This window comes from Triticum urartu, chromosome 1 (genome assembly GCF_003073215.2).
Source record: "Triticum urartu cultivar G1812 chromosome 1, Tu2.1, whole genome shotgun sequence".
Classification (NCBI taxonomy): Eukaryota; Viridiplantae; Streptophyta; class Magnoliopsida; order Poales; family Poaceae; genus Triticum; species Triticum urartu.
Window position 1 is genome coordinate 95,496,219 of NC_053022.1, and position 26,949 is coordinate 95,523,167.

The window sequence follows — 26,949 nt, forward strand, 5'->3', positions numbered from 1 at the left end:
CGAAGCCCAAGGGGAGGCCAGGGGCTCTCCCACCCCTTTCTTCTTTTCTTTTCCTTTTTTTCTTTTAGCCAATAAAGACTTTGCAAAAATTATGCCATTGGCCAAAATAATTTCAAAGAAGTATATTGCACTGCCACAAAAATATTGTGAGACTTTAGAAAAAGAAATGCCAATTTTATAAATTAAAAAGGAATTTAATTTATTGCTTAGGTCACTGTTTTAAGTAGTTTAGGCCACTTAAACCCTTTGCAAAAATGTTGGTTCACCACCAATATTAGTTGTGGAATATTTGGCACATGATGAACATTTTTGTTTTCATGTCTGAGCATTTTGAATTTCACACAGAATTTGAATTTGAATTCAACTGGAATTTTGAAAGAACATGAGACAATAATGATCAGGCACATGTTTAGCAAAAAGATTAACTTAACCCCAGGGGTTACTGTAGCATCATTACACCGGGGTGTTACACCGAGGTACATGAGAATATGATGTGAGTCCCATTCTCAGGCATTGTGCATAATGGGCACATGCCATTCCCCCGGCCTTGCGGCTTACGCACCTCGGTCCACGGAGGGAGACGATCTCTAAGGAGATTCCACACAAAGATCTTGATATTCAAGGGAAAAGGGGCCTTCCACAAGGGAGAAAGCCAAGGAATGGTAGGGGGCGACATAATGCTTGGTATGTCGAGTTGACAGAGAACTCGCCCGATGGTGAGAGCTGCTAGGACACGCTGTCCGGATAATTTGACAATACCGGCGGTAGGGCTGCCCATAACCTAGACCACTCAATATTCTCCTCCATCCCAAACGTCTGGCTAAACCGTATATCCCTGTGTCCAAAGCGTGCAGTTGTGGAGACGATGAGTAACGGGTCTGTGCAGATAGAAAACAGGACAGGCAATCCTACCCTGAGGGGCTCGATACCCATCCATGGGTCCATCCAGAATTGGGTCCCATCCCCATTACCTATTGAGAAGGAGATTTCTAGACGAATGTCCTCCTTGATCCCTTGGATGGATCTCTAAAAATGGAATCCTCTTGAGCGGGAACATGCCAACAAGGGTTCACCCCTTAGGTATTTTGCTTGGATGATCTGAAGCCACAAGCCCCCATCGCTTCGCATGATCCTCCAAACCCAACTCAGCATGAGCGCGACGTTCATACGATGGGAGGCCATAATACCTAGGCCTCCCCAGTCCTTGGGCATGCAAATGTCCACCCACTTGACCATGTGATACTTCTGGTGGCCATTGGTTGCCTGCAAGAAGACCCTAGCGAGCTCCTTGTCGAATGAACCGTGTACGCCCTCCGGTAAGATATACATCCCCATCATATACATGGGGAGGCTTGATGTCTACTACACAAACTTGTTCTTGTAGACTCGTGTTGGGCTTCAAAGCGTATAGTTTTGTAGGATAGTAGAAAATTTCCCTCAAGTGGATGACCTAAGGTTTACCAATCCATGGGAGGCGTAGTATGAAGATAGTCTCTCTCAAACAACCCTACAACCAAATAACAAAAAGTCTCTTGTGTCGCCAACACACCAAATACAACGGTAAATTGTATAGGTGCACTAGTTCGACGAAGAGATGGTGATACAAGCGTAGTAATGATAGTAGATATTGATTTTTGTAATAGGAACAATAAAAAACAACAAGGTAGCAAGTAACAAAAGTGAGCACAAATGGTATTGCAATGCTTGAAAATAAGGCCTAGGTTTCATACTTTCGCTAGTGCAATCTCTCAACAGCGCTAACATAGTTAGATCCTATGGCGATCCCTCAACATGCGATAAAGAATCACTCCAAAGTTCTTATCTGGCGGAGAACATAAGAATAAATTGTTTGTAGGGTACGAAACCACCTCAAAGTTATCCTTTTCAATCGACCTATCGAGCTATTCCTATATGTGTCACAAACAGCCCAAGAGTTCATACTAAAATAACACCATATGATACACATCAACCAACTCTAATGTCACCTAGATATTCCAATGTCACCACAAGTATCCACGAGTTGATTATACGATATGCATCAAACAACTTCAGATTCATAATATTCAATCCAATGCAAAGAACCTCAAAGAGTACCCATGATTTGATGAACGAGATCACATCATTGGGAGAATGATGTGATCGAGAAGACCCATCCGTTAGCTTAGCATTATGATCGTTAAGTTTTATTGCTATTTCTTTCTTCATGTCAAATACATATTCCTTCGACTATGAGATTATGCAACTCCTGAATATCGGAGGAATACCTTGTGTGCTATCAAATGCCACAACGTAACCGGTTGATTATAAAGATGCTCTAAAGGTATCTCCGAAGGTGTTTGTTGGGTTGGCATAGATCGAGATTAGGATTTGTCACTCCAAGTATCAGAGAGGTATCTCCGGGCCCTCTCAGTAATGCACATCAAGATAAGCCTTGCAAGCAATATGTGACTAATGAGTTAGTTGCAGGATGATGCATTACGAAGCGAGTAAAGAGACTTTCCGGTAACGAGATTGAATTAGGTATGAAGATACCGACGATCGAATCTCGGGCAAGTAACATACCGATGACAAAGGGAATAACGTATGTTGTCATTACGGTATGACCGATAAAGATCTTCGAATATGTAGGAACCAATATGAGCATCCAGGTTCCACTGTTGGTTATTGACCGGAGATGTGTCTCGGTCATGTCTACATAGTTCTCAAACACGTAGGGCCCGCATGCTTAACGTTCGATGACGATTTTATATTATATGAGTTATGTGATTTGGTGACTGAATGTTGTTTGGAGTCCCGGATGAGACCACAGACATGACAAGGAGTCTCGAGATGGTCGATATGTAAAAATTCTTATATAGGACGATAGTATTTGGACACCAGAAGTGTTCTGGGGCTACCGGGTACGTATCGGGTCACCGGAAGGGGTTCCGGGCAACCCACGGCAAGCTATATGGGCCTAATGGGCCAAGAGAGGGATAGACCAGCCCCAAAAGGGGTTGGTGCGCCCCCTATAGGTCGAGTAGGAGGAGAAGGAAAGGAAGGGAAGGGGGAGGAAAGGGGAGGATTCAGCCTCCCCCTTTCCTTCCCCTCTCCCTCTGTTTCCTTCCCCCTCCGATGGATATGGAAAGGGGGAGGTCGACTAGGAGGAGGCGCCCAAGTGGGATTACTCCTACTTGGGGCGCCCCTTGCAACCCCTCTCCCTCTCCACACACACACACACACACACACACACACACACACACACACACACATATATATATATATATATATATATATGTGCGGGGGAGGGGGCACCGCTAGAACACACAACATTAATTCGTAGCCGTGTGCGGCGCCCCCCTCCACAGTTTTCGCCTCCAGTCATATTGCCGTAGTGCTTAGGCGAAGACCTGCGGGGATCACTTCACCATCACCGTCACCACGCTGTCGTGCTGACGAAACTCTCCCTCGACACTTTGCTGGATCAAGAGTTCGAGGGACGTCATCGAGCTGAACATGTGCAGAACTCGGAGGTGCCGTACGTTCGGTGCTTGATCATTCGGAACGAGAAGTTCACCTACATCAACTGCATTGTCAAACTCTTTTGCTTTCGGTCTATGAGGGTACTTGGACACACTCTCCCCCTCTCGTTGCTATGCATCTCCTAGATAGATTTTGCATGAGCGTAGGAATTTTTTTGAAATTGCATGCTACGTTTCCCAACAGTGGCATCCGAGCCAAGTCTATGCGTAGATGATATGCACGAGTAGAACACAAAGAGTTGTGGGCGGTGTGATACGTCCATTTTGCATCATGCCTTTATATCAATATGTATTGCATTATGGGCTGTTATTACACATTATGACACAATAATTATGCATATTCTCTCTTATTTTACAAAGTTTACATAAAGAAGGGGAATGCCGGCAGCTAGAATTCTGGGCTAGAAAAGGAGCAAATATCAGAGACCTATTCTACACAACTCCAAAATTCCTAAAACTTCACGGGAGCACGTTTCCGAATATATAAAAAATATTGAGCGAAAGAAGTACTAGAGGGGGGCCACCCACCGTCCACGAGGGTGGGGGCACGCCCAGGGGGCGTGCCCCCCTGCCTCGTGGTCCCCCTGGCAGCCCTCTGATGCCCATCTTTGGCTATATAGAGTCTTTCATCGAGGACAAAATCATAAGCAAGCTCACGGGATGAAACTCCACCATCACAAGGAGGAACCTTGGCGGAACCAATCTAGGGCTCCGGTGGAGTTGTTCAACTGGGGAAACTTCCCTCCGGGAGGGGGAAATCATCATCATTGTCATCACCATCGATCCTCTCATCACGAGGGGCTCAATCTCCATCAACATCTTCACTAGCACCTTCTCATCTCATACCCTAGTTCATCTCTTATATCCAATCTTTGTCTCAAAACCTCAGATTGGTACCTATGGGTTGCTAGTAGTGTTGATTACTCCTTCTAGTTCATGTTAGTTGGTTTATTCGATGGAAGATCATATGTTCAGTTCCTTTATGCATATTAATACCCCTCTGATTATGAACATGAATATGATTTGTGAGTAGTTACGTTTGTTCCTGAGGACATGGGAGAAGTGTTGCTATAAGTAGTCATGTGAATTTGGTATTTGTTCGATATTTTGATGAGATGTATGTTGTCTTTCCTCTAGTGGTGTCATGTGAACATTGACTACATGACACTTCACCATTGTTTGGGCCTAGAGGGAGGCATTGGTAAGTAATAAGTAGATGATGGGTTGCTAGAGTGACAGAAGCTTAAACCCTAGTTTATGCGTTGCTTCGTAAGGGGCTGATTTGGATCCATATGTTTCATGCTATGGTTAGGTTTACCGTAATACTTCTGTTGTAATTGAGGATGCTTGCAATAGGGGTTAATCATAAGTGGGATTCTTGTCCAAAGAAGGATAGTACCCAAGCACCGGTCCACCCACATATCAAATTATCAAAGTACCGAACGTGAATCATATGAGCGTGATGAAAACTAGCTTGACGATAATTCCCATGTGTCCTCGGGAGCGCTTTCCTTTATATAAGAGTTTGTCTAGGCTTTTCCTTTGCTACAAAAAGGATTGGTCCATATTGCCGCACCTTATTTACTTCTATTACTTTTACCCTTTCCAAATTACCTTATCACAAAACTATCTGTTACCGATTATTTCAGTGCTTGCAGAGAATACCTTGCTCGAAAGCACTTATCATTTCCTTCTGCTCCTCATTGGGTTAGACACTCTTACTTATCGAAAGGCTATGATAGATCCCCTACACTTGTGGGTCATCACGGTGATCGTCATACTGCTTACCACCAATGTCTTATTTTGATTTGGTGGTTTTGTTGGATGAAGCGTCCCGGACCAACCTTACATGACCATGTTCATGAGACCGGTTCCACCGACAAACATGCAACTAGTTTTGCATAAAGATGGCTGGCGGGTGTCTGTTTCTCCAACTTTAGTTGAATCGAATTTGACTGCGGCCACTCCTTGTTGAAGGTTAAAACAACAAACTTGATAAATCACCGTTGTGGTTTTGATGCGTAGGTAAGAACGGTTCTTACTAGAAGCCCGTAGTAGCCACGTAAAACTTGCAACAACAAAGTAGAAGACGTCTAACTTGTTTTTCAGGGCATGTTGTGATGTGATATGGTCAAGACATCATGTGATATACGTTATTGTATGAGATGATCATGTTTTGTGGAAGTTATCGGCAACTGGAAGGAGCCTTATGGTTGTCGCTTTATTGTATGAAATGCAAATGCCATGTAATTGCTTTACTTTATCACTATGCATTAGCAATAGTTTTAGAAGCAATAGTTGGCGAGACAACCACAATGCTATGATGGAGATCAAGGTGTCAAGTCGGTGACGATGGAGAGTAAGACAGTGCTTTGGAGATGGAGTTCAAAGGCACAAGATGATGATGGCCATATCATGTCACATATTTTGATTGCATGTGATGTTTATCTTTTATGCATCTTATTTTGCTTAGTACGGTGGTAGCATTATAAGATGACCCCTTATTAAAATTTCAAGGTATAAGTGTTCTCCTTGAGTATGCGCTGTTGTGACAGTTCGTCGTGCTGAGATACCACGTGATGATCGGGTGTGATAAGCTCTACGTTCACATTTAACGGGTGCAAGACAGTTTTGCACATGCGGAATACTCGGGTTAAACTTGATGAGCCTAGCATGTACAGACATGGCCTCGGAACACTGGAGACCGAAAGGTTGAAATGTGAATCATATAGTAGATATGATCAACATAGAGATGTTCACCATTCAAGACTACTCCATCTCACGTGATGATCAGACATGGTTTAGTTGATATGGATCACGTGATCATTTAGATGGCTCGAGCGATGTCTATCTAATGAGAGTTCTTAAGTAATATAATTAATTGAACTTAATTTATCATGAACTTAGTCCTGATAGTATTTGCATATCTATGTTGTAGATCAATAGCTCGCGATTTAGCTCCCTTATTTTTGATATGTTCCTAGAGAAAACTAAGTTGAAAGATGATAGTAGCAATGATGCAAACTGGGTCCGTGATTTGAGGATTATCCTCATTGCTGCACAGAAGAATTATGTCCTTGATGCATTGCTAGGTGATAGACCTATTGCAGGAGCAGATGCAGACATTATAAGCGTTTGACAAGCTCGGTATGATGAGTACTTGATAGTTTAGTGCACCATGCTTTATGGCTTAGAACTGGGACTTCAAAAATATTTTGAACGCCATGGTGCATATGAGATGTTCCAAGAGCTAAAAATGATATTTAAGACTCATACCCGTGTTAAGAGGTATGAGACCTCTGACAAGTACTTTGCCTACAAGATGGAGGATAATAGCTCAGCTAGTGAGCATGTGCTCAGAATGTCTGGGTACTGCAATCGCTTGAATCAATTGGGAGTTAATCTTCCAGATAAGATAGTGATTGACAAATTTCTCTAGTCACTATCACCAAGTTACTAGAACTTTGTGATGAACTATAATATGCAAGGGATGACGAAAACGATTCACAAGCTCTTCGCGATGTTGAAATCGGCGAAGGTAGAAATAAGGAAAGAACATCAAGTGTTGATTAACAAGACCACTAGTTTCACGAAAAAGGGCAAATGGAAAGAAAGGGAACTTCAAGAATAATGGCAAGAAAGTTGTCACTCTCAGGAAGAAGCCTAAAGCTGAACCCAAGCTTGAAAGTGAGTGCTTATACTACAAAGGAAATGGTCACTAGAAGCGGAATTACCCCAAGTACTTGGCGGATAAGAAGGACGTCAAAGTGAACAAAAGGTATATTTGATATACATGTTATTGATGTGTACTTTGCTAGTGTTCATAGTAGCCCCTGGGTATTTGATACCGGTTCAGTTGCTAAGATTAGTAACTCGAAATAGGAGTTACAAAATGAACAGAGACTAGTTGAGGGCGAAGTGACGATGGTTGTTGGAAGACATTCCAAGGTTGATAAGCTCACCATCGCATACTCCCTCTACCTTCGGGATTAGTGTTGAACCTAAATAAATGTTATTTGGTGTTTGCGTTAAGCATAAATACAATTAGATCATGTTTATTGCAATACGGCTATTCATTTAGGTGAGTGAATAATTGTTGTTCTGTTTAAATGAATAAAACCTTCTCCGGTCATGCACTCGACGGTTTACTGAATCTCGATCGTAGTGATACACATATTCATAATAATAATAATGCCAAAAGATGCAAAGTTGATGATGATAGTGCAACATATTTGTGGCACTGCCGTTTAGGTCATATTGGTGTAAAGCGCATGAAGAAACTCCATGCAGATGGACCTTTGGAATCACTTGATTATGAATCATTTGATGCTTGCGAACCATGCCTCATGGGCAAGATGACTAAGAATCCGTTCTCCGGAACAATGGAGTGAGCCACTGACTTGTTGGAAATAATAAATACCGATGTATGCGGTCCGATGAGTGTTGAGGCTCGCCGCGGGTATCGTTATTTTCTGACCTTCACAGATGATTTGAGCAGATATGGGTATATCTACTTGATGAAACACAAGTCTGAAACATTTGAAAAGTTCAAAGAATTTCAGAGTGAAGTGGAGAATCATCGTAACAAGAAAATAAAGTTTCTATGATCTGATCGCGGAGGCGAATATTTGAATTACGAGTTTGGCCTACATTTAAAACAATGTGGAATAGTTTCACAACTCACGCCTCCTGGAACACCACAGCGTAATGGTGTGTCCGAACGTCGTAACCGTACTTTATTAGATATGGTGCGATCTATGATGTCTCTTACCGATTTACCACTATCATTTTGGGGTTATGCATTAGAGACTACTGCATTCACTTTAAATAGGGCACCATCTAAATCCATTGAGACGACACCGTATGAACTATGATTTGGCAAAAGACCTAAGCTATCATTTCTTAAAGTCCGGGGTTGTGATGCTTATGTGAAAAAGCTTTAGCCTGATAAATCTAGAACCCAAATCGTAGAAGTGCGTCTTCATAGGTTACCCGAAAGAAACTGTTGGGTACACCTTCTATCACCGATCCGAAGGCAAGATTTTTGTTGCTAAGAATGGATCCTTTCTAGAGAAGGAGTTTCTCTCGAAAGAAGTGAGTGGGAGGAAAGTAGAACTTGGTGAGGTAACTATACCTTCTCTCAAATTGGAAACTAGCTTGATACGTCCATTTTGCATCATGCTTTTATGTCGATATTTATTGCATTATGGGCTATTATTACACATTATGTCACAATACTTATGCCTTTTCTCTCTTATTTTACAAGGTTTACATGAAGAGGGAGAATGCCAGCAGCTGGAATTCTGGGCTAGAAACGGAGAAATATTAGAGACCCATTTTGCACAACTCCAAAAGTCCTGAAACTCCACAGAATTCAGTTTTGGAATATATTAGAAATATTGGGCGAAGAAAACACCATAGGGGAGCCAGCCACCATCCACGATGGGCCACCTGGCAGGCCCCCGATGCCCATCTTCTGGTATAAGTGTCTTTTTCCCTAGAAAAAATAGGAAGAAATCTTTCTGGATGAAGCGCCACTGTCTCGAGGCAGCTGGAATTCTGGGCTGGAAAAGGAGCAAATATTAGAGACCTATTCTGCACAACTCCAAAAGTCCTGAAACTCCACGGAAGTCAATTTTGGAATATATTAAAAATATTGGGCGCGCCCTACCCCCTGGGCGCGCCCCCTGCCTCATGGGCCACGTGGCAACCCCCTCATGCCCATCTTCTGGCATAAGGTGTCTTTTGCCCTGGAAAAAAAGGTGTCTTTCAGGATGAAGCGCCGCCGAATCGAGGCGGAACCTTGGCGGAATCAATCTAGGGCTCTGGCAGAGCGTATCTGCCGGGGAAACATCCCTCCGGGAGGGGGAAATCGTGACCATCGTCAGCACCATCAATCCTATCATCAGGAGGGGGTTAATCTCCATCAACATCTTCACCAGCACCATCTCCTCTCAACCCCTAGTTCATCTCTTATATCCGATCTTTGTCTCAAAACCTCAGATTGGTACCTGTGGGTTGCTAGTAGTGTTGATTACTCCTTGTAGTTGACGCTAGTTGGTTTATTCGATGGAAGATTATATGTTCATATCCTTTATGCATATCAATACCCCTTTGACTATGAACATGAATATGACTTGTGAGTAGTTACGTTTGTTCTGAGGACATGGGAGAAGTGTTGCTATAAGTAGTCATGTGAATTTGGTATTTGTTCGATATTTTGATGAGATGTATGTTGTCGTTCCTCTAGTGGTGAAACTCCGCCATCACAAGGAGGAACCTTGGCGGAACCAATCTAGGGCTCCGGTGGAGTTGTTCAGCCGGGGAAACTTCCCTCTGGGAGGGGGAAATCATCATCATCGTCATCACCATCGATCCTCTCATCACGAGGGGATCAATCTCCATCAACATCTTCACCAGCACCTTCTCATCTCATACCCTAGTTCATCTCTTATATCCAATCTTTGTCTCAAAACCTCAGATTGGTACCTATGGGTTGCTAGTAGTGTTGATTACTCCTTGTAGTTCATGTTAGTTGGTTTATTCGATGGAAGATCATATGTTCAGTTCCTTTATGCATATTAATACCCCTCTAATTATGAACATGAATATGATTTGTGAGTAGTTACGTTTGTTCCTGAGGACATGGGAGAAGTGTTGTTATAAACAGTCATGTGAATTTGGTATTTGTTCGATATTTTGATGAGATGTATGTTGTCTTTCCTCTAGTGGTGTCATGTGAACGTCGACTACATGACACTTCACCATTGTTTGGGCCTAGGGGCAGGCATTGGGAAGTAATAAGTAGATGATGGGTTGCTAGAGTGACAGAAGCTTAAACCCTAGTTTGTGCGTTGCTTCGTAAGGGGCTGACTTGGATCCATATGTTTCATGCTATGGTTTGGTTTACCTTAATTCTTCTTTCATAGTTGCGGATGCTTGCAAATGAGGTTAATCATAAGTGAGATTCTTGTCCAAGGAAGGGTAGTACCCAAGCACCGGTCCACCCACATATCAAATTATCAAAGTAACAAACGTGAATCATATGAGCATGATGAAAACTAGCTTGACGATAAGTCCCATGTGTCCTCGGGAGCGCTTTCCTTTATATAAGAGTTTTTTCAGGCTTGTACTTTGCTACAAAAAGGATTGGGCCACCTTGCTGCACCTTGTTTACTTTTATTACTTGTTACCCGTTACGAATTATCTTATCACAAAACTATCTGTTACCGATAATTTCAGTGCTTGCAGAGAATACCTTACTGAAAACTGCTTTTCATTTCCTTCTTCTCCTCGTTGGGTTCGATACTCTTACTTATCGAAAGGACTACGATAGATCCCCTGTACTTGTGGGTCATCAAGACTCTTTTCTGGCGCTGTTACTGGGGAGTGAAGCGCCTTTGGTAAGGAAAACTTTATATAGTGTGCTGAAATTTACTGTCACTTGTTACTATGGAAAATAATCCTTTGAGGGGCTTGTTCGGGGTATCTTCACCCCGACCAGTTGAGAAAAGAGTTGCTCGTCAACCTACTGATCCTACTGAAAATGTTTACTTTGAAATTCCTTCAGGTATGATAGAGAAACTGCTAGGTAATCCTTTTACAGGAGATGGAACATTACGTCCTGATATGCACCTAATCTATGTGGATGAAGTTTGTGGATTATTTATGCTTGTAGGTATGCCCAAGGATGTTATCAAGAAGAAGTCTTACATTTATCTTTGAAGGGAAAGGCATTGACATGGTTTAGGCTATGTGACGATATTGGATCATGGAACTACAACCGATTGAAATTGGAATTTCATCATAAGTTTTATCCTATGCATCTGGTTCATCGTGATTGTAATTATATATATATATATAATATTTGGCCTCGCGAAGGAGAAAGTATCACTCAAGCTTGGGGGAGGCTTAAGTCAGTGTTATATTCATGCCCCAATCATGAGCTCTCAAGAGAAATTATTATTCAAAAAATTTATGCTCGACTTTCTCTCAGTAATCGCTCCATGCTCGATACTTCTTGTACTGGTTCTTTTACGATGAAGACTATTGAATTCAAATGAGATTTATTGGAAATAATTAAACGCAACTCTGAAGATTGGGAACTCGACGAAGGTAAGGAGTCAGGTATGACACCTAAGTTTGATTGTGTTAAATCTTTCATGGATACCGATGCTTTTTGTGAATTTAGCACTAAATGTGGCCTTGACTCTGAGATAGTAGCTTCTTTCTATGAATGATTTGCTACTCATGTTGATCTCCCTAAGGATAAGTGGTTTAAATATCATCCTACCATTGAAGTAAAAGTAGTTTAACCTATTAAAGTTGAAGAAAAGACTATCACTTATAATGTTGATCCTATTGTTCCTAACGCTTATATTGAGAAACCACCTTTTCCAGTTAGAATAAAGGATCATGCTAAAGCTTTAACTGTGGTTCCTAAGAGCAATACTAGAACACTTACACCCTCTAAGCAAATTAAAGTTGAACCTAGTATTGCTATGGTTAAAGATCTGTTTGTCGATAATATTGATGGACATGTTATTTACTTTTGTGATGAAGTTGCTAGAATTGCTAGACCCGATACTAAAGATAAATATAGACCTATTGTAGGCATGCCTGTTGTTTATGTTAAAATAGGAGATCATTACTATCATGGCTTATGTGATATGGGTGCTAGTGTCAGTGCAATACCTTATACTTTATATAAAGAAATTATGCATGATATTGCACCTGCTGAGATAGAAGATATTGATGTTACTATTAAGCTTGCCAATACAGATACTATTTCACCAGTTGGGACTGTTAGAGATGTTGAAGTCTTGTGTGGGAAAATTAAATTCATAAACAGGGACCTATTTTGAAACACAACTTACCTATTGAAATTCTAGGGGATCCTCCTCCACCCAAGGGTGATCCCGTGTTTGAGCTTAAACCATTACCTAATACTCTTAAATATGCTTATCTTGATGAAAAGAAGATATATCCCGTTATTATTAGTGCTAACCTTTCAGAGCAGGAAGAAGAGAAATTATTGAAAACTCTGAATAAGCATCGTGATGCTATTGGATATACTCTTGGTGATCTTAAGGGCATTAGTCCCACTCTATGCCAGCACAAAATAAAATTGGAGAACGATGCTAAACCGGTAGTTGATCACCAACGATGGTTAAATCCTAAGATGAAAGAAGTGGCAAGAAATGAAATACTAAAGCTTCTAGAGGCAGGTATAATTGTGTCCATTGTGTCCCTAAGAAGGGAGGTATTACTGTTGTTCCTAATGATAAAGATAAATTGATCCCACAAAGAATTGTTAAAGGTTATAGAATGGTAATTGATTTCCGCAAATTAAATAAAGCTACTAGAAAGGATCAATACCCTTTACCTTTTATAGATCAAATGCTAGAAATATTATCCAAACATACACATTTTTGCTTTCTAGATGGTTATTCTGGTTTCTCTCAAATACCTGTGTCGAAAGAGGATCAGGAAAATACCACCTTTACTTGCCCTTTCTGTACCTTTGCTTATAAACATATGCCTTTTGGTTTATGTAATGCACATGCTACCTTTCAAAGATGTATGACTGCTATATTCTCTGAATTTTGTGAAAAGATTGTTGAGGTATTCATGGATGATTTCTCCATGTATGGAACTTCTTTTGATGATTGCTTAAGCAACCTTGATCGAGTTTTGCAGAGATGTGAAGAAACTAATCTTGTCTTGAATTGGGAGAAGTGCCACTTTATGGTTAATGAAGGTATTGTCTTGGGGCATAAAGTTGCTAAAAGAGGTATTGAAGTTGATAAATCTAATGTTGATGCTATTGAAAATATGTCGTGTCGTAAGGACATTAAAGGTATAAGAAGTTTCCTTGGTCCTGCCGGTTTTTATAGGAGGTTCACTAAAGACTTCTCAAAAATTTCTAGGCCTTTGACTAATCTCTTACAAAAAGATGTTACTTTTGTCTTTGATGATGATTGTGTAGAAGCATTTGAAATACTTAAAAAGCCTTGATTTCTGCACCTATTGTTCAGGCACCCGATTGGAATTTACACTTTGAAATTATGTGTGATGCTAGTGATTATGCTGTAGGTGCTGTTCTAGGACAAAGAGTTGATAAGAAATTAAATTTTATTCAATATGCTAGTAAAACTCTAGGCAGTGCCCAGAGAAATTATGCTACTGCTGAAAAAGAATTTTTAGCAGTTGTATTTGCTTGTGATAAGTTCAGACCTTATATTGTTGATTCTAAAGTAACTGTTCACACTGATCATGCTTCTATTAATTATCTTATGGAAAATAAAGATGCTAAACCTAGACTTATTAGATGGGTTCTCTTGCTACAAGAATTTGATTTGCATATTATTGATAGAAAAAGAGCTGAGAACCCCGTTGCAGACAACTTGTCTAGTTTAGAAAATTTTCTTGATGACCCACTACCTATAGATGATAGATTTCCTGATGAACAATTAGCCGTCATAAATGCTTCTCGTACTACTCCACGGTATGCTGATTATGCTAATTATATTGTTGCTAAATTTATACCACCTAGTTTCACATACCAACAAAAGAAAAAGTTTTTCTATGATTTAAGACATTACTTTTGGGATGACCCACACCTTTTTATAAAGAAGGAGTAGATGGTGTTATTAGACGTTGTGTAAGTGAGCATGAACAGGAACATATCCTACGAAAGTGTCACTCTGAGGCTTATGGAGGACACCACGCTGGAGATAGAACTACACATAAGGTATTGCAATCCGGTTTTTATTGGCCTACTCTTTTCAAGGATGCCCATAAGTTTGTCTTGTCTTGTGATGAATGTCAAAGAATTTGTAATATTAGTAGACGTCAAGAAATGCCTATGAACTATTCAACTGTTATTGGACCATTTGATGTTTGGGGCTTTGATTATATGGGACCGTTTCCTTCCTCTAATGGGTATACACATATTTTAGTTGATGTTGATTATGTTACTAAGTGGGTAGAAGCTATTCCAACTAGTAGTGCTGATCATAACACCTCTATTAAGATGCTTAAAGAAGTTATTTTCCGAGGTTTGGAGTCCCTGGATACTTAATGACTGATGGTGGTTCACATTTTATTCATGGTGCCTTCCATAAAATGCTTGCTAAGTATGATGTTAATTATAGAATTGCATCTCCATACCACCCACAGTCTAGTGGTCAAGCAGAACTGAGTAATAGAGAGATTAAATTAATTTTGCAAAAGACTGTTAATAGATCTAGAAAGAATTGGTCCAAGAAACTTGATGATGCATTATGGGCCTATAGAACTGCATATAAAAATCCTATGGGTATGTCTCCGTATAAAATGGTTTATGGAAAAGCATGTCACCTACCTCTCGAACTAGAACATAAGGCATATTGGGCCATTAAAGAGATCAATTATGATTTCAAGCTTGCCGGTGAGAAGAGACTGTTTGACCTTAGCTCACTTAATGAGTGGAGAACCCAGGCCTATGAGAATGCCAAACTATTTAAAGAAAAAGTAAAAATATGGCATGACAAATGGATACAAAAGCGCGAGTTCAATGTAGGTAATTATGTTCTACTATACAACTCTCGTTTAAGATTTTTTGCGGGAAAACTCCTCTCTAAATGGGATGGTCCTTACGTTATCGAGGAGGTCTATCGTTCCGGTGCCATAAAAATCAACAACTTTGAAGGCACAAATCCGAGGGTGGTGAACGGTCAAAGAATCAAACATTATATCTCAGGTAATCCCATAAATGTTGAAACCAATGTTATTGAAATCGTAACCCCGGAGGAGTAGATAAGGGACACTTTCCAGAACGTTTTAGACTCCGAAAAGGAAGAGGTATGTGGTACAGTAAGTAAACCGACTCCAAAACAGTTCTGATAGCAATTTTTCTCCATTTTGGAATATTTAAGAAAATAGGAAAATAATAAGCAGACCGGAAAGGACACGAGGCATCCACGAGGGTGGAGGGCACGCCCTACCCCCTGGGCGCGCCCCCTGCCTAGTGGGCACCTCGTGTGCCCTCCGGACTCCGTTTTCTTGCACGATACTCTTTTGCTCGGTAAAAATTCATTATATAATCTCCTGAAGGTTTTGACCACCGCACCATGCAAATATCTCCTGTTTTTGTTTCAATCTGTTTTCTGCCAGTGTTTCAAGGCCAGGCATCATGTCGTCCCCCTCCTCCAATGACGCGGGCAATGATGCTTGGCTAATGAAGATAGAGATGAAGAGAGAAGAACTTGGGGAGATAAACAAGGGTGATAGGATCAAGAAGGTCACGGAGGATCAAGCTCCGACAGTAGAAGAAGAAGACATACTTCAACCTCACTATAATCTTCTTACCCCTACTGAAATTGAAGCTTTCAAGATGATTGAAATAGTTCGGGTGTAGAACAAGTATCTAACTCGTGAAAATATTCTGTTGCAAGAGCATATCACCGCACTCAAGGGCATTATTCATAAGTTGGAGAACCTCCTATGCTCGATGTTGGGCGACAAGCCTACATCATCAACAACTCCATCATCACCACCACTAAAGAAGAACTGAGTATCGAGTATGGGCACTCCCCTTGGCAACTGCCAAGCTTGGGGGAGTGCCCCGGTATCGTATCACCATCACACTTCTATATTTACCGTTTTTATTAGTTCGATCCTTTTCGTTATATCTTGATCTAGTAGAATAAAGTTTACTATGATCTAGCTTTGAGTTTTATGTTGATCCTTATCTATGTAATCGAGTCTGTGAACTATATATAATAAAAATTAGTTTTGAGTCAAGGGCTTGGTTATCTTACTATGATCTTGAGGAAATAAAAAAAAAGAGAAAGAATAAAAAGAAATAAAGAGATCATATTGATCTTATGAAGAGTAATGACTTCACATATAAAGAGTATGATGAATAAAAGTTGTTGAAAGTTGACAAACATAGTTTTGGTCATCATTGCAATTAATAGGATGTAATAAAGAGAGAGAGAGATTTACACATATAAATATACTATCCTGGACATCTTTTATAATTGTGAGCACTCATTAAAATATGACATGCTAAAAAGTTGATGTTGGACAAGGAAGACAACGTAATGGGTTATGTTTTCTTATATCCAAAATAAATTATATTGTCATGGATCATCCAACATGTTGATCTTGACTTTCCCCCTTATGCTAGCCAAATCCTTTGCACCAAGTAGAGATACTACTGGTGCTTCCGAATATCCTTAAACCCAGTTTTTCCATGAGAGTCCACCATATCTACCTATGGATTGAGTAAAATCCTTCAAGTAAGTTGTCATTGTTGCAAGCAATAAAAATTGCTCTCTAAATATGTATGATCTATTAGTGTGGAGAAAATAAGGTTTATACGAGCTTGTGATATGGAAGAAATAAAAGCGACAGACTGCATAATGAAGGTCCCTATCACAAGTGGCAATGTAATGTGACGTTCTTTTGCATTAAGATTTCATGCATCCAACCATAAAAACACATGAGGACCTCTGATTCCCTTTGTGAAGGGCCTATCTTTTATTTTTTATCTTATACTTTATACAAGAGTCATGGTGATCTTCACCTTTCCTTTTTACATTTTATCCTTCGGCAAGCATTGTGTGTTGAAAGATCCTGATATATATAGCTAATTGGATGTGGGTTTTCATAAACTATTATTGTTGACATTTCCCTTGAGGTAAAAGGTTGGGAGGCAAAACTATAAGCCCCTATCTTTCTCTGTGTCCGATTAAAACTTCATACCCATAAGTATTGCGTGAGTGTTAGCAATTGTGAAAGACTAAATGATAGTTGAGTATGTGGACTTGCTGAAAAGCTCTTATATTGACTCTTTCCGATTTTATGATAAATTGCAATTGCTTCAATGACTGAGATTATAGTTAGCTAGCTTTCAATGAAGTTTCTGATTCATACTTGACATTGTGAATAGATTATTACTTTAGCATAAGAAATCATATGACAATATTATATATATATATTGCTATTCTAAGAATGATCATGATGCCCTCATGACCGTATTTTATTTTATCGACACCTCTATCTCTAAACACGTGGACATATTTTTTGATATCGGCTTCCGCTTGAGGACAAGCAAGGTCTAAGCTTGGGGGAGTTGATACATCCATTTTGCATCATGATTTTATGTCAATATTTATTGCATTATGGGCTGTTATTACGCATTATGTCACAATACTTATGCCTTTTCTCTCTTATTTTACAAGGTTTACATGAAGAGGGAGAATGCCAGCAGCTGGAATTCTGGGCTAGAAACGGAGAAATATTAGAGACCCATTTTGCACAACTCCAAAAGTCCTGAAACTCCACAGAAGTTAGTTTTGGAATATATTAGAAATATTGGGCGAAGAAAACACCATAGGGGAGCCAGCCACCATCCACGATGGGCCACCTGGCAGGCCCCCGATGCCCATCTTCTGGTATAAGTGTCTTTTTCCCTAGAAAAAATAGGAAGAAATCTTTCTGGATGAAGCGCCACTGTCTCGAGGCGGAACCTTGGCGGAACCAATCTAGGGCTCTGGCGGAGCTGTTCTGCCGGGGAAACATCCCTCCGGGAGGGGGAAATCGTCACCATCGTCATGACCATCGATCCTCTCATCGGGAGGGGTTCAATCTCTATCAACATCTTCACCAGCACCATCTCCTCTCAACCCCTAGTTCATCTCTTGTATCCGATCTTTGTATCAAAACCTCAGATTGGTACCTGTGGGCTTCTAGTAGTGTTGATTACTCCTTGTAGTTGATGCTAGTTGGTTTATTCGGTGGAAGATTATATGTTCAGATCCTTTATGCATATTAATACCCCTCTAATTATGAACATGAATATGATTTGTGAGTAGTTACGTTTGTTCCTGAGGACATGGGAGAAGTCTTGCTATAAGTAGTCATGTGAATTTGGTATTCGTTCGATATTTTGATGAGATGTATGTTGTCTTTCCTCTAGTGGTGTTATGTGAATGTCGACTACATGACACTTCACCATTGTTTGGGCCTAGGGGAAGGCATTGCGAAGTAATAAGTAGATGATGGGTTGCTAGAGTGACAGAAGCTTAAACCCTAGTTTATGTGTTGCTTTGTAAGGGGCTGATTTGGATCCGTATGTTTCATGCTATGGTTAGGTTTACCTTAATTCTTCTTTCGTAGTTGTGGATGCTTGCGAAGGGGGTTAATCATAAGTGGTATGCGTGTCCAAGGAAGGGCAATACCCAAGCACCGGTCCACCCACATACCAAATTATCAAAGTAACGAACACGAATCATATGAGCATGATGAAAACTAGCTTGACGATAATTCCCATGTGTCCTCGGGAGCGCTTTCCTTTATATAAGAGTTTCTCCAGGATTGTCCTTTGCTACAAAAAGGATTGGGCCACCTTGCTGCACCTTGTTTACTTTTATTACTTGCTACCCGTTATGAATTACCTTATCACAAAACTATCTATTACCGATAATTTCAGTGCTTGCAGAGAATACCTTACTAAAAACCGCTTGTCATTTCCTTTTGCTCCTTGTTGGGTTCGACGCTCTTACTTATCGGAAGGACTATGATAGATCCCCTATACTTGTGGGTCATCATAGCTCATCACAGAAATCAGTTCCAGTGATGTCCTCCACCAACTAGAGAGGAAGCTAATGACAATGATCATGAAACTTCAGATCAAGTTACTACCAAATCTCTTAGGTCAACCAGAGCTTGTTCCGCACCAAAGTGGTACGGTAATCCTGTTCTGGAAGTCATGTTACTAGACCATGACAAACCTACGAACTATTAGGAAGCGATGATGAGCCCAGACTCTGATAAATGGCTTGAGGCCATGAAATCTAAGATAGGATCCATGTATGAGAACGAAGTGTGGACTTTGGTGGACTTGCCCGATGATCAACAATCCATTGAGAATAAATGGATCTTCAAGAGGAAGACGGATGCTGATGGTAGGGTTACTATCTACAAAGCTCGACTTGTTGCAAAAAGTTTTTTAACAAGTTCAAGGGGTTGACTACGATGAGACTTTCTCACCTGTAGCGATGCTTAAGTCTGTCCGAATCATGTTAGCAATTGCCGCATTTTATGAAATCTGGCAAATGGATGTCAAAACTGCATTCCTTAATGGATGTCTCAAAGAAGAGTTGTATATGATGCAACCAGAAGGTTTTGTCGATCCTAAAGGTGCTAACAAAGTGTGCAAACTCCAACGATCCATCTATGGACTGGTGCAAGCATCTCGGAGTTGGAATGTACGCTTTGATGTGGTGATCAAAGCATATGGTTTTATACAGACTTATGGTGAAGCCTGTATTTACAAGAAAGTGAGTGGGAGCTCGGTAGCATTTATGATATTATATGTGTATGACATATTGTTGATCGGGAATGATGTATAATTTCTGAATAGCATAAAAGGATACTTGAATAAGATTTTTTTCATGAAAGACCTCGGCGAAGCTGCTTATATGTTGAGCATGAAGATCTACATAGATAGATCAAGATGCTTGATAGGATTTTCACGAAGCACATACCTTGCCAAGATTTTGAATTCAAAATGGATCAGTCAAAGAAAGGGTTCTTACATGTGTTACAAGGTGTGAAGTTGAGTAAGACTCAAAACCCGACCATGACAGAATATATAGAGAATGAAAGTCATTCCCTATGCCTCAGTCATAGGTTTTGTAAAGTATGACATGTTGTGTACCAGACCTATTGTGTACCTTGCCCTGAGTTTAGCAAGGGGGTACGATAGTGATCCAGGAGTGGATCACTGGACAACAGTCAAAATTATCCTTAGTTACCTAAGAGGACTAAGGAAATGTTTTTCGGTTATGGAGGTGATAAAGAGTTCGTCGTAAAGGGTTATGTCGATGCAATCTTTAATACTAATCCAGATGACTCAGAGTCTTAATCTGAATACATATTGAAAGTGGGAGTAATTAGCTAGAGTAGCTCCATGCAGAGCATTGTAGACATAGAAATTTGCAAAATACATACAGATCTGAATGTGGCAGACCCGCTGACTAAGCTTCTCTCACAAGCAAAACATGATCACACCTTAAGTACTCTTTGGGTGTTAATCACATGGCGATGTGAACTAGATCATTGACTCTAGTAAACCCTTTGGGTGTTGGTCACATGGCGATGTGAACTATTGGTGTTAATCGCATGACGATGTGAATTGATGTTAAATCACATGGTGATGTGAACTAGATTATTGACTCTAGTGCAAGTGCGAGACTGAAGGAAATATGCTCTAGAGGCAACAATAAAGTTGTTATTTATATTTCCTTAGATCATGATAAATGTTTGTTATTCATGCTAGAATTGTATTAACCGGAAACTTGATACATGTGTGGATACATACACAAAACACTATGTCCCTAGTAAGCCTCTACTAGACTAGCTCGTTAATCAAAGATGGTTAAGTTTCCTAGCCATAGACATGTGTTGTCATTTGATGAACGAGATCACATCATTAGGAGAACGATGTGATGGGCAAGACCCATCTATTAGCTTAGCATTACGATCGTTAAGTTTTATTGCTATTGATTTCTTCATGTCAAATACATATTCCTTCGACTATGAGATTATGCAACTCCCGAATACCGGAGGAATACCTTGTGTGCTATCAAACGTCACAACATAACTGGGTGATTATAAAGATGCTCTACAGGTATCTTCGAAGGTGTTTGTTGGGTTGGCATAGATCGAGATTAGGATTTGTCACTCTGAGTATCGGAGAGGTATCTCTGGGCCCTCACGGTAATGCACAACATGATAAGCCTTGCAAGCAATGTGACTAATGAGTTAGTTGCGGGACGATGCATTACGGAGCGAGTAAAGAGACTTGCCGGTAACGAGATTGAGCTAGGTATGAAGATACCGGCGATCGAATCTCAGGAAAGTAACATACCGATAACAAAGGGAATAACGTATGTTGTCATTACGGTATGACCGGTAAAGATCTTCGTAGAATATGTAGGAACCAATATGAGCATCTAGGTTCCGCTGTTGGTTATTGACCGGAGAGGTGTCCCGGTCATGTCTACATAGTTCTTGAACCTGTAGGGTCTGCACGCTTAACGTTCGATGACGATTTTATATTATATGAGTTATGTGATTTGGTGACAGAATTTTGCTCGGAATCCCGGATGAGATCACGGACATGCCGAGGAGTCTCGAAATGGTCGAGAGGTAAAAATTCATATATAGGACAATAGTAGTTGGACACCGGAAGTGTTCCGGGGGTACCGGGTACATATCGGGTCACCGGAAGGGGTTCCGGGCAACTACCGGCAAGCTATATGGGCCTAATGAGCCAAGAGAGGGACAAACCAGCCCCAAAAGGGGTTGGTGCGCCTCTATAGGCCGAATAGGAGGATAAGGAAAGGAAGGGAAGGGAGAAGTAAAGGGGAGGATTCGGCCTCCCCCTTTCGTTCCCCTCCCCCTCTCTTTCCTTCCCCCTCCGATGGATATGGAAGGGAGTAGGCCGACTTGGAGGAGGTGCCCAAGTAGGATTAATCCTACTTGGGGCTCCCCTTGCGGCCCCTCTCCCTCTCCCACCTATATATATATATATATATGTGGGGGGGGGGGGGGGGGGGGGGGGGGGCACCGCTAGAACACAATAATTGATTCCTAGCCGTGTGCGGCGCCCCCCTCCATAGTTTACGCCTCCGGTCATATTGTCGTAGTGCTTAGGTGAAGCCGTGCGCGGATCACTTCACCATCACCGTCACCACATCGTCGTGCTAACAGAACTCTCCCTGACACTTTGCTGGATCAAGAGTTCGAGGGACGTCATTGAGCTGAACATGTGCAGAACTCGGAGGTGTCGTGCGTTCAGTTCTTGATGGGTCAGAACGAGAAGAAGCTCGGCTACATCAACTGCGTTGTCAAACGCTTCCGCTTTCGGTCTACGAGGGTACGTGGACACACTCTCCCCCTCTCGTTGCTATGCATCTCCTAGATAGATCTTGCATGAGCGTAGGAATTTTTTTGAAATTGCATGCTACGTTTCCCAAGAACAGGAACAACGTGTCATTTGGCCATTTGGATAGATAGGCGCCTATGGTATGTTGACACATGGCACAGCCTAACAATGGCCCATTTAGCTTACAAAGGCCGACTCGTTTGACTTGGTCGAAAGCTAGCGGGCCGGATCGTTTGACTTGGTCAAAAGCTAATGGGCCGGCCCATGAAAAGCCTATTAACGGTATGTTCACATATAGCCCATTTTACGGCCTGGTAACTCATGACCCGTTATTGGCTTTCCGAATTCGGCCCAGCCGCGTCGTGTGGACCGTCCAGTATAATACCAGCCCATTTCACTTTTGTCCCATGTACGACCCATGATGGCTTTCGGCCCATATGAGGCCTTTCGTCCCTTTGGGCCCTTTAGTGGCCCATGGTTACTCTGGCCCATAATAAACAATACATTTCTTTATACCCATTAACGACCCATGATTCACATGGGCCGTTTTCAGCCAGTGTTAGCTTTAGGCCTACTAAGGGCCCATAAATTCTTGGGCTCCTTTCCGGCCCTCGATTACTTCCAGTCCATCAGTGGCCTGTTCGCCTAGTGGGCCAAATTCAGCCCGTGGTTAGAATCGGCCTGTTTGTGGCCTGTTAACCCATTGCATCGTTTCCAACTCACCATGTATTCGGGCCCATTAATGACCCGTTAATCCCGTGATAAAATCTAAGCCTTTGCTATCTTCCAGCCTATTAACGGCCCATGACCGTGCTAGCCCGATACCAATTACGCCCATTTACGACCCATGTCGTGGTCCGGTTTTGGCACATGAATTGTTGGACCCATGTGTGGCCAATGGATCCTACGGCCCGTTGGAAGCCCATTTATCCAACGGCCCGTAGGACGCCCGTTGATCCTACGGCCCATAGGAGGCCCATTGATCCTATGGCCTGTATCTGGCCCATGATTGTTGCGGCCACTATCAAACCAAGGAAAAAAGAAGACTAAGGAAATAAAAAAGCTAGAAACTAACGCTAGGCTATTAAGGTGATTGCACATATTACATCCACCGGGCATCAAAATTCGCCACCAATGCAAATATAGGGAACACCCTACACTACACAAAAATGGCTTGCTATTTTCTTCAGCCGGTCGCTGCCCGTTAAGAACAAATTTTACATCGCAACAAAACAAATTACAACCATATAACAGAATGAAGGTTGGCATAAAAGTTAATAGTCCGGCAGATAAATGCTCCATTAGAAGTTCAGAAGCTCAGTTCATTTGACCTGACTGTTATGTTTTCATGTTGTACTGTCCGATGGAGTACCATAACCTTCATATTTATTTCTCCTAGGCTCCTGAACAACATAGCAAATGTCTGATAGTCTTGTTTCAAAACCATGCATATCTTGATGACATCGAACAATGGTGTCCTTGTTTCAGAAAGCGTCTCTGTTAGGGATTGGACTTGTGTCTGCGGCGCAGATATAACATTGTTTTGAGCTTGCATATCTTGATCATGAGGCAGTTTGGATGATTTCCTTAACAACCAACCCAGTATTATGCAGGAAGGTGCTTTGGGCAATGTTAGTGGACAGGTACTGACCCACTGCAACAAGAGGTGACATTGCGGTTATGGTTGCCTCCTCAACTTCAGAAGGGGGCGGTTCCACCATTTGTTCCTGTAACATCCCAAAATTCTAAATTTTGGAATGTTATAATAAATTGATAGATTTGATTGATTGTTTGATTGATTGTCTAAAAGTGAGTGAATTCGAAACTTTTTGAAAGTTAAATGAGAGGGAATAAAAGGACTTTCCCAAACTTTCATATTTGCTTTCTGATCTCCATGAATTCAAATTCTTTTCAAATACAAAACCCTTGAGCGAAGATGATATGACTTCTTCCATTTAAATTAAATGAAAGGGTATTTGAAAATAATTGAATTTCATTTGGAAATATTTCAATTCATAAACTTCATGCAGCTCAATGATTTTCATGAGAGAAGATAAAATGACTTCTTCAAATTATATGAAATATGATTTGGGAGTTTCAAAGAATTAAATTCAAAGTTCTTTTTAATTTATTTTCAATTTGGAGTTATTTGAGTTTTATTCAAATTATTTTTCTCCAAAAATAAAATATATGGAAATTAGGGTAACATGATTCCCTACAACAGAAAATTGGAAAGAAATAAATTTGAAATCATTTTGGTATTTTAAAACGATTTTTGTTGGATTTTATTAGACCAGTAGCACTCTTTGTTTTATCTGATTTTGTGTGGATTTTATTTGGCATATTAAAAATTTTCATGTCATAGAAAATCTTTTTCTGAAAATTTTGATATATTATATGCCTATATAATATTTTAGTTTATGTTTGTTTTTGTTATTTTTGTTGTTTGTTAAAATGTTAAAGAAAACGTTTCAATTTCCGACCGGGCCGGCCCAGCCACCGGGCCAGGCCGCGGCCCAGCCTCGTGCCGTCCCCGAGCTAGGGATGGACTCCGTCCGCCGTACGCCGCCGCGCCGCCATGGGAGCCGTCCCCGACCCAGGCTCTCCTTGTCGTCGTGCCCCCTTCCCCACGCCACCTCCCCCCTGGCCCCTTAAATAGTCGGGCCCCGAGCCCCTGGCCTCCGACGCCACCTCGCCGCCGCTCGCCTCTACGTGCAGAAGCCGCCACCGCTGCGCGCTTGCCGCCGCAGATTCCGCCGCGTCACTTCCGCACTCCACACGCACCTCCACCTCGCCGCTTTCGCCCCTCGCCGCCGCGCCGGATCCACCAACGCCGGAGCTCGCCGAACTCGCCGGAATTCGCAGCCTCGCCGGAGAGTCTCCGGTTTTCCACCGAAGACCGCCGAACCGCCAAGGACCGGTATAAAAAAACCGAACCCTAGATCGGTTATTTTTTTGTCTTCTCGGTTTTTCTTTAAAACACGGTTTTTCTTTTAGTCTAGTCATTTAACGAACGTTTGTCGTTTAGATCTCTGTAATGAACGGTTTTCGTCGGTTTAGGTTCTGTAGCGAGCGTCCGCTCGATAGATTTTTCTTTTTCTTTTTAATTTTCGGCCAGGGACCTAGTTGTGAATACTTTATTTATAGAATAGTCCCTGTACTTCAAACAATCACATCTTTTCGCTCGTTTGTCCAAATCCAACGAAACCAACACTCATGTCTTCGTTATGATCTACTCTATCCAGATAAACAACTTAAACATGTTTTTGAAAAGTTTAAAATTTGAATTAGATCAGATTTGTATTCAAACTTCGTTTGATCATAACTTGAGTTTTGTAGCTCCGTTTGAGTTGATTCTTTTTGCAAATCAAAGCTCTTGACCTAAACTTTCTGATAAGGCCAAATTCACATAATTTTGGTACTATTAGAAATTGTTTTATGTTGTAAGAGTTATTTGCTTGGTTTTGACGTTTTCCGAATTGTTTCTTTGTTCTCTCCGATCTTTTGAGTGTTTGCTTATGTGTGGTTACTATTGCTTGCTTACGATAGATTGACCGGAGTGTGACGAGTAGAGCTATCAAGATTTTTGAGTGCGAATCATATTCATCAACATTGCAGGCAAGTTCACACTTTGATCATATCTCTTTTCATACCCAGTTTTTATGCATTAGTCTCAACCCTCAAACATTGCATGAGTAGGATTGATAACATGTGGGTATTGGGAAGTAGTTGATGAGGTAGGAACCTATTGCCCTGCATTCAAACCTTGGGAGTTACTATTACGTTATGCTTATAGTGCCATGCTATGCTCGTAGACGTGGATTGGGTTTTGAGAGTATTCATGACGGATGTGAGATTGTTAATTAATGGTTTACTTAAGGTGGCAACTTAAACACACATCTGGGTGGATTAAGGTACCTGGGTATTCCAGAATTGCCTGTTTAGGCACCTGGGTAGACCAGGATTGCCTGTTTTTTATGGATCGCCACCCAGGCTCAAAGGGATTATGAGATTATTCATGCTAGAAACTTTCGTGTGCAGCCACAAGCTATTATGGGCTCTAGCATAGTTGATTAAGTCGTGCGAACTCTTACAGGGTAGACTAGCAGATGTAGGGGAAAGTAGGTGTAACAGTCTATCCATCGTAAGGTGCTAGCGCTTCTGAAAGACTATGTCTCGGTCATCCGTCTTCTCAAACACCACGTAGTGCGAGAAACCAAATGGAGGCGATCGAGTCTTGTGGGGAAAAGTGCGCAAACCTCTGTAGAGTGTATAAACTAATCATGGTTAGCCGTGTCCCCGGTTATGGACATCTTGAGTATCTAGTACCTGGATTATCATGTGAATCTCATCATGTTACTTTAAATTAATTTTGTTGGGTTTTAATGATGTTACTTAATTGGGATTGAGAATGCTGTCAACCATACTCAATATTCAACAACCACCATGATAGTTAAATAAAATGTATTCCTTTGCAGTAGGGAA